Raw genomic sequence first — 10,392 nt, forward strand, 5'->3', positions numbered from 1 at the left:
CCAATCTAGTGTGAATCTTGGACGGAGACATGCAATGAGCATAAGAGGGAGGTTTTCCAAACCATACATCCCATGTAACATGATAGTCTAGAGTAGTATATGGGGACTAATTTATCAAGTGCACAGGGCAATAGTAACTACCTCATCCCAAAACTACTATGGTAAGCCTACTTGGCTAAGAATACTCACAAATCGCTCTTGAATTGTCTTATTCATGTTCTTGGCTATACCAATCTGGAAGGGGGTATATCCAGTGGTCAAGTAACGATTAATAATTGTCTCATCAAAAAAGTGCTCAAAGGCTTTAGATACATACTCACCCCCATTATCTGACCTTAAGCATTTTAGCCTATATGCAGATTGGTTCTCAACCAAAGCAAGACAATGTTGAAATGTAGCCAAGACTTATGATTTATGCTTCATAGGATATGCCCAAACCTTATGCATATAGTCATCAATGAAAGTAATGAAATACTTCATGCCGCCTAATGACTTGCATGGCATGGGACCACATACATCCGAATAAACAAGAGGAAATGGATCACCCATGCATGTCATACCACTAGCCTTTTTATATATATTATGTTTTTTCCTACAAAATAATCAATGATTATAAGACTCAAAGAACTTATAGTCAAGGGATGAAAGATACTATAAACAAGTAAGTATTGTCATTCCTTTCAAGGATATGTTCCCAAGGTGATGATGCTATAGGTACATGTGGAACTGCATCCACCACTGCCAAAATATGATCAACTGACCCAAATATAAGTAAGGGGTAGAGAGTATTATACTTAGCACTAGGTACATAATGACAAGATTCCCATTGATAATCTTCCATGAGGAATCACTAAAAGAAACTATGTAACCTACATCATCCAAAGTGCCAACAAAGATAAGACTCTTTGTGAGAAGCTAGTATATGATGTACATAATAAATAGTAAATATGAAACTTGAATCAAATTGCATTTGGACATCACCAATAACAACTATCTCCAATTCCAAGTCATTGTCCAAAGAGACAGATCTAGTCATATTGTCATAGGAGTGAAACCACTATTTGATGGGTCACATGAAAGGAAGCCCCTAAATCTATAAGCCAACACTAATTATACCTTGACAAAGCATCACTCATCTGTGAAGTATTGAGAGAAGAAGCTACAAGTGTGAAATCATCATCAAAATCAGTCTATACAACATTAATCTCTTTAGTCTTATTCCTAACATGCTAGAGACAATGCTGAGATTATTATTGTTGTCTTGTACTTTACCATTTCCCTTTTCTTTGCACTTTACCTCGTGCATCTAATGACATAGTATGCCCTGCCTTCCCATAGTAATGACAAGTCAATGAGGACATAGGGCCATGGGACTTACTATGAGACTATCCACATGACCAAGAGCAAGACTATTGAGAGTCTCTCCCACGATGGTCATTAGTACTTCTACCATTATTGCCTCTAACTGTCAAAGCATAAGAGGTATAGGAAGCATCAACATTTTTTTTAAAACACCTTTAGTCAACATTGAACCCCCTGCATCCTACAATTTTAACCCATCAGTAGGAATGTTAGCACACATAGTTGTACAAAAGGTATCCCATGATTCAGGTAGTGTAACTAAGAGGAACAAGGGAAGAAGAGTGCCCTTGAATTCAATCCACTGCAAAGACAAATGACCATAATGGAATGAAGCTCATTTAACTTAGCTGACATAAATTTTCCTTTCTTCATGCAAAGATCCATGAGTTTCTTTAGCCAATACATTTGAGAAGGGAGGATCTGCTTGTCATAGACATTGTGAATTTTTTTCCATAATTCCCTTGCGCACTTTCCATCATAGATAACCTTATATAAAACCTTCTTAGAGAGGGATAATATGATGGTGGACTTACATAGCTCATCTAATTCATCCCAATCCTCTGCATCAATAAGTTTAACTTGACAAACTTATGTTTCAAAGGCCTAACTTGCATTTTTCGCACTAAAACTTGTCAGATTTGGACCTTCTAGTAGCTATAGTTGGTGCTATCCAACTTGTCAATATTAAAAATAGCACTATCACTTGATCCACCAGTCATAATGATGGCACTACAAAAAATCACAAAACCATTGCTAAATCAAGCTAAAAGTGAGGGGTACTAACTAGGTAATGAACTATCCACAAACGCAATAGAAAGAACCTGTCAAATGAAGATGACTGCTTGCATAAATAGTGTAGTAAACTGCAATTATAACATGTTGAAGATGAAGTACATCAGTAAGAAATCAATATGAAATAGGGGCAATCACTGATATAAGGCAAACTACAACTGCCATGGAATAGCTCCAACTAACAGTGAGTGAAGATGTAAGTGGCAATGGGAAAAAGGATAAGTGTATCGAATTGAGATACATCCCATAGGCATAACCATCATGCATAGAGTAGGTCTCATGGGTAACATAAAAGACCCAAATAAAGGTAGAATGTACTGAGAAATGTAATAGAAGCTCAATACATAACCAACAAGATGCATACATCACTACCAACATCATGAAATAGAGATAGGTGTTGGCCCAAAACTAATGTTAGATTAACCCACTAAGCAACAACTACTATGTACATAAATCATGACAGGAGCATGTACATGTCACCAAGTCCCACAGTCTCACTATAAGACCCTCAAGCTCAACTTTGAATCAAATGCTTAATGTGACATCCAAGTGTTAAGGAGTGGCTCCCACTGAAACAAAAGTAAAATACCAGATGAGCAAACACATCTCAAAACATCATGTGGAAGGCATCCATCCATACATCCAAGATCCAAGTAGCATATATCCTAGAGCATCTGATCCAAATGACTTTCAAAGTGCATCCATCCATACATCCAAGATCGAAGTAGCATATATCTTAGAGCATCCGATCCAAGTGACTTGCAAAGTGCTTATACTAGAGCGTCAAACAACCATACATAACAATGAATGACAACCAATGTTAAGATTCACAACTCCAATCTTAGCTCAAAAGCAAGCCCAAAGCATAACCAAGCATGTAACATGAACCATAAGCATTGGTATATTAACCCAAGTAGTCAGTAACCACCCAAGAAGCAATAGGCATGTATTTCACTAACTGAATGAGCTTCAACTCTAATTATTATAGCAATAAAAATCCTATATAAAACTAAGCAAAAGTGTCTCAAATCAATCCCATAGCATTCCAATATATTGGCATAACATCTCAAATGATTTAGCATCAAATGAATATCTCAAGAAGCATAAGTGACCTCCAGACAATAAATAAAGTGTTGTCTTGAACTATATGACTATAAACTATCACAATATGTGAAATAATGGCTGATCCCAAGAGCTCCAACTTATGCCCAATATTGAATACAAGTGATAGGCAGTGTTTCCAATGATCACTAGGGATTCCTGTCAAGATTGTGGGAGAGAAGGAAGGAGTCTCACTTGTAGCTTTCTTGCTTGCACAATGGGGGAATACACATAGAGGTGGAGGCTGAAAACAGTTTTCCTCTTCTTAGTTGTGTAAGCCAAAAGAACTCAAGTACAAAGAAATAGAAGAACCCTATATATGGGTCTCAAACCAAACTCAACTAACTAAGGTGGCATACTAACTGAGCCACGAACTAGAGTAGATAAGGATAGCTATCATGTAGCTATTATTCATGGGCGGTGTACCAACCGCGTCTGCAACTGACAAGTCGGTGACATAAATACACAACGGTCACCCTGGCGTATCACGAGTGGAGCTCGATATCTCAACACTCCCCCTCGAGCTCAATCCCAATTCCTACACACCAAGCAGGTCTCTGAACTTGCGCAGCTTCTCTGTGCCCAATGCCTTCGTGAATATGTTAGCTACCTGATCCTCTGTGCTGACATAAACTAGATCAATAAGACCTAGTAAAACCCTCTCCCGCACATAGTGATAATGCACCTCAATGTGCTTTGTTCTAGCATGATAGACTAGGTTATTTGCCAAGTGTATACTGCTCATGTTGTCACAATAAATGACAATTGGCCCATCTGTAGGCTGATGCATATCATAAAGTAGCTTATGCAACCAAGCTACCTCACATGCAGCCATTGCTGCACCCCTGTACTCGGCCTCTGTGCTCGACAAGGCAACTGTAGGCTGTTTCTTGCTGCTCCAAGTGATTGCAACACTCCCAAAAGAGAACACATATCCACTGGTAGATCGTCTATCAGAAATACTACCAGCCCAATCAGCATCAATGTATCCATGCAACTGTATCTAAACCCCAGTCTCATAAAATAGTCCATACTGCAATGTGGACTTCACATACCTAAGTATACGTCTAGCCACATCCAAATGCGGTTTCCTTGGAGCCTGCATAAACTGACTTACCAATCCAACAGCATAGCTCAAATCTGGCCTGGTAATAGTCATATAAATCAAGCTTCCTACTATGCATTTGTACATAGTACGGTCTTCCAGAAGCTCACCTGCATCTGCGCTCAGCTTCACATTCTGCTCCAAAGGAACTGAAATAGGCTTACAGCCTATCATCCCATATTTGGACAGCATGTCCAATCCATACTGCCTCTGCAAGAGCTGTATCCCACTTGGTGATCTAATCACCTCAATGCCCAAGAAATAACACAGCTCTCCCAAATCCTTCATCTCAAACTTCTGCTTCAATAGCATTTTCACATGAAGGATATCTTCATCACTGTCACCTGTCATAATCAAATCATCAACATAAATGACAAGTAGCATAATACCTTTCTCTGTTTTTCTCACATAAAGTGAGAAATCTGCCTTAGAAATTTGAAAGCCAATAGTGACAAGATACTATCCTATCTTGTCAGACCATGCTCTAGGTGCTTGCTTCAAGCCATACAAGGCTTTCTTCAACCTACAAACAAACTCAGGATGAACAGCATACACATAATCTAGTGGCTGCTCCATATAGACCTCTTCTTGCAAATCACCATGCAAGAAGGCATTCTTTACATCCATCTGATGTAAAGACCATCCCTTTGATGCAACCATAGCAATGACTGCTCTTACGGTTGCCATCCTTGCAACCGGACTGAATGTTTCTTCATAGTCAATGCCATATGTTTGTGCATACCCCTTGACTACTAATCTTGCCTTGTATCTGTTCACAGAACCATCTGCATTGTGCTTCACCTTATAAACCCACTTACAGCCAATTGCATTCTTACCTTTAGGCAAAGGTACCAATTCCCATGTAGCATTTGCTTCCAAGGCATCCATTTCTTCATCCATGGCTTTCTCCCATTTTTCTTTTCCCATGGCTTGCTCAAAAGAAGTGGGTTCTGGTTCCTGTATCACTTTGACCATATATGCATAGTGAATGGCTGTAAATCCATCATATTTCAGCCTATCCACAGGATACCTAGCTCTCGTAGACCTGCGCAAAGTAGGTTCACTCCCAGGTGCTCTCAAAACATCCCTGGTCTTCCTTACTCCAGGTGTAACAATAGAAGGAATACCGAACTCATCATCAATGCTCTGTTCTGAGCCACTGGATTCACCATCCACATAAGAGTGACCTGTATTCACATCAAACATGGGCTGATCAACCTTCTCTTTTCCTTTTCGTGATACCTACATACCACTATCTGCATTGCTTTGAGAAGATTCTCCTGATCTCAATCTGCCTGTCCATGGCGAAGAATGTGAACCACTGCTAGAGGATGCTCCAGGTCCACTAATATTTTGTGATTGCTGCTGTGAATTCTGTGCAGCATTACCATTTTGTGCATCTACATCATCAATCACATTTACTGGTTTATACCAGCTACTCATCTCATCAAAAACAACATCTCTGCTCACTGTAAACTTACGAGTAGAAGGGTTATAGCATCTATACCCTTTTTGCTGCAGAGAGTAACCAATAAAGATGCACTTCTCAGCTTTTGGATCCAACTTGGATCTCAACTCATCTGGCACATGTACATAGGCAATGCAACCAAAAATTTTCAAATGAGAAATATCTGATTTCCTACCAGTATACTTCTCCTCTAGAGTCATCCCATGTATTGCTGCAGTGGGAGTCCTATTCATTATGTAGGCTACTGTAGCAACTGCTTCAGCCCAATAAAAATCTGGCAGGCCTTTTTCATTGAGCATGGCACGAGATACCTCTCCAATATGCCTGTTTTTCCTTTCTGCAATTCCATTTTGTTGTGGGGTATGACTGCATGAATATTGCTGCTTTATGTCATGCTCCTGCAAGAACCTTGCAAACTCATTTGAGAGGTAATCTCCCCCTCCATTTGACCTTAGGCATTTTATTTGCAGGCCTGTTTCTTTTTCAACCATAGCTTTAAGAGTTTTGAAATGCCCAAAAACTTCACTTTTCTTTTTCATAAAATACACCCAAACTTTTCTGCTATAATCATCAATAAAACTGACAAAATAATGACAGCCTCCAAGAGATGCAGCTTTAGTAGTCCACACATCAGAGTGGATTAATTCCAATGGCTTCTTACTCTCTTGAACATGTCTAGGAAATGGTTTCCTTGCCTGTTTTCCAAACTGACAGGCTTCACATACCTTATGCATTTTTGCAACCTTGAATTTAGGCAATCCTGCAACAATATTTTGGGCCTGCATTGATTTAAGTCAATGTACATTAACATGACCAATGCGTTTATGCCAAATATCAATATCTACAACTACACCGGTCCGATGTGCAAACATTGCTGCACTCAATTCAGACATGTCTGCATCCAACGTAAACATTCTGCCCTTCTTCTTTCCTTTTGCTATCAAGCGACCTTTATTTTTCATATCCTCAACAAAGCATCCATGAGGATTAAATCTGACCTGCAAGCCCTGCTCAACCATTTGACCAACAGAAACCAGATTCTTGGTGATATTCGGGACATGAAATACATCAGGCAGGTATTTATTTTTCCCATCCTGCATAGACAAAGGAATTTTTCTAATTTGCACAATAGGATGTGCAATATCATCACCAGTCTCCACAAATCCTGGTTTTTCCATTTTCCTTACATCCTCCATCCATTCTACATGACCTGTCATGTGGTTTGATGCACCTAAGTCAACATACCATACATCATTGCTTTCTTCTGCACTTGTCACAGAATTGTTCATGTGCTGCACCATAAACAAATGCTCATTTCTATCATCACCCTGTCTACTAGAAGATGCATAATTCCCTTGTTGCAGTTTTCCATTCATGATGTCATTCTGCTTTTTATAGCAGTCTTTAGCCATATGACCCATTTTACCACAGTAGTAGCATTCAACATTACTGTTTGCATTTTGGCCTCTTTGCCATCCACCACGACCTCTTTGGCTCCCCCTGCCTCTAGAGTTACCACGTCCTCCTCCATAGGACTGGTTTTCTTGAGTTTTCTGCATATTCTGATTTCTACCACGGCCTCCAAATTGGTCTCCTCTACCTCTGCCTCTACCTCTTCCAGCATTTGAGTAGAAGACAGTTTCTTTTGAAGTTCCTCCTGAAGAAGATGCACCACCATTTCTCTGCTCCTCAGAAATTAGAAGAGCAATCAACTCCTCAAAATCAGGAAATCTTTCATGAACTGAAATGGATGTCCGAAACTGTGCATAATCCTTTCCTAGACCATTCAAGGTCATAGAAACCAAATCATCATCTTCCACTGGCGACCCAATGGAAGCAAGTGCATCTGCAATCTTCTTCACTTTCATGTGGTAGTCATTGATGCTCATACTTTCTCTTTGCACATTATGCAACTCTTGCTTGAGTTGCATTTTCCTGGCTTGCGTATTTGTGCTATACATTTTTGACAAAGTATCCCATGCCTCCTTTGGCGTACTTGCATCCTGAATATGCACAATCATAGAGTTTGAAATACTAATAGACAGCCAGTACATAACTTTCCTGGCTCTCTCATGCCATGCTTTAAATGCATGCATTTGCTATTGATTGGGAACATCAGGAAGAACTGGTTCTTCTTCATTTCCTGCAACAAATTCGCAATATCCTTTTCCCATAAAGAAATTCGTCATTCTAAACTTCCATGCCTAGAAGTTATTCTTGTCAAGATTTTCAGTTACAATCTGTGAAAGAGAATCAGACGCCATTACAGAACACTACAAAAAATTCTGTCACTGCAAAAAACACAGCTTCACCCTCACAAGGGCAAATCTGCAAAACTGGCGAAAGTGGTATTTGACCACACAGTCACTTCCTAGTGACGATTTTGCATAAACAGGAACCAAGGATGATTCTGAAACTCCCAATGTCTCTACACACAAGCATGCGATGCAATTTCTACAGTAACTTTTCACCGACCTATAGAACAGTAGTCGCACAGCATAAAATAGGGTCTTTTCCTGAGTGTGTGCAGAAAACTTCCGCCTCCAAAACAGGCCCCGAAATGGCCTCAAATAAAAAAAACAGGGTCGCCCAGGGCTAAAGCCCTATCCCACAGCATATACTGCCCCCTTGCTTCAGCGCGAAGGGCATCTCAACCTGAGACAATGCACTCTTGCAATTTCCGGCTGTGCTACCTGCAAAGATCTGCTCCTAAAACAAAAAATGAAAGCAACACTGCTCCTCTTACCAGAACACTGCGAGCTTGGCTTGCTTTCTTGAGCTCCTTACCACAAACAAGGCTCTGATACCATGTCAAGATTGTGGGAGAGAAGGAAGGAGTCTCACTTGTAGCTTTCTTGCTTGCACAATGGGGGAATACACACAGAGGTGGAGGCTGAAAACAGTTTTCCTCTTCTTAGTTGTGTAAGCCAAAAGAACTCAAGTACAAAGAAATAGAAGAACCCTATATATGGGTCTCAAACCAAACTCAACTAACTAAGGTGGCATACTAACTGAGCCACGAACTAGAGTAGATAAGGATAGCTATCATGTAGCTATTATTCATGGGCGGTGTACCAACCGCGTCTGCAACTGACAAGTCGGTGACATAAATACACAACGGCCACCCTGGCGTATCACGAGTGGAGCTCGATATCTCAACAATTCCAAGAATGCCAGAAGACTGGGGGATGGGGCAGTAAAGACTAGTCAGGGATGAGGGGTAGTAAACATGCGTATTTCATGTCAGAATGCTGGCCACTCCTACTATCTCTATTGATGGTACTAAGTGCTATTGAGCACTTACTAAAGCTTGAGCAATGGTCTTAAAGCTTTGAAACAAGCCTCAAGTGGAGGGAGTAACTAGGAAAGAAGCAGAAGTAAGATTCGTACCTCGAGAAGAAGAGAGATGAACTGCCATGGAACATTCAAACTACAGCTTTTCTTAGGCTAAAGTAAACTGAAGGGGAAGAGCTCCTCAATGCCACTGCAACGGCTACCATACTAGTTCAAGTGAGGTGATTCCTGAAGTGAAAGCATGGAGAGGAAGCAGGAGCTATGGTGGAAGGAGCATGTGCAAGAGAGAGAGACATACAAGATGTGGGGCTTCCAATAGTCACAATGTGTGTCTATCCTTCCCTTTATTCAAATGCCACTGAAAGAATAAAGATTGAAGTGACAATGATGGGTTTCCCCTAGCTGTAGTGTACATGTTTGTGGGTATATGAGTACTATCAGTGTAACTAATACACGATCTGTTAAGCATAGGCACCTTTACCCCCAATAGTCCTTTAATCTAGATAAAGTACATGATCAATATCAAATGTTTTTGGATTAATACATTTCTCAATAGGATTTAAGCAGTCTTTATAAGGGCTTTTATCTATGAGAAGAGTTTTTCTATACTCACAAATATCTCCATATTAATCCCATACATATGTTGAAGGCTTAAACATTACTTCTATTCCCATACCATCTAGCCTATATATTATTTTGAGTGGATGTCCATGGCGTTGTTCTTGGCCCCAAACCATGAACAAAGAATACTTCCTCTTTGCATGGATCTCCAAGCACTTAATAATTGCAATGACATTCTTATGTAAAGATATTAAGAAGACATACTTTTAAGGAAATATGACCAACATAAAATACTAGTTGAAAAAAATAGAAAGGGTGAAAACAAGTGAGAAACTATATATTCCTATGTCCATATGTGAAACCATTTTTGTGAAAAATGAAAAAATTTAGTGCTTCTAATCAAAACCATCTCAATTTTTTAAAAAATCAAACCAAGGCTTTCATGAAAAATACCTTGATATGTAAAGCACACTTCCCCATTAAGAGAGTTACAACTAGATAAAAACTTTCAACTTTTAAAGAGCTCCAAATAGCATTGTTGAGTGCTCTTTAATCCAATTCTCATGAACTTTTGAAAATCCAAATTTTATAGAAAATGAGTTTTCACTTGAAACTTATTCCAAACCTTTTTTTCTACTACCTTAGAATATTGACAAAGTTTCATATAATTTTGATACCATGTGTACATGCTATTTTAAATATAGTAAGA

This window comes from Lygodium microphyllum, chromosome 13 (assembly GCF_053477565.2).
Source record: "Lygodium microphyllum isolate KBCC chromosome 13, Lygodium_microphyllum_v1.1.10, whole genome shotgun sequence".
NCBI lineage: Eukaryota > Viridiplantae > Streptophyta > Polypodiopsida > Schizaeales > Lygodiaceae > Lygodium > Lygodium microphyllum.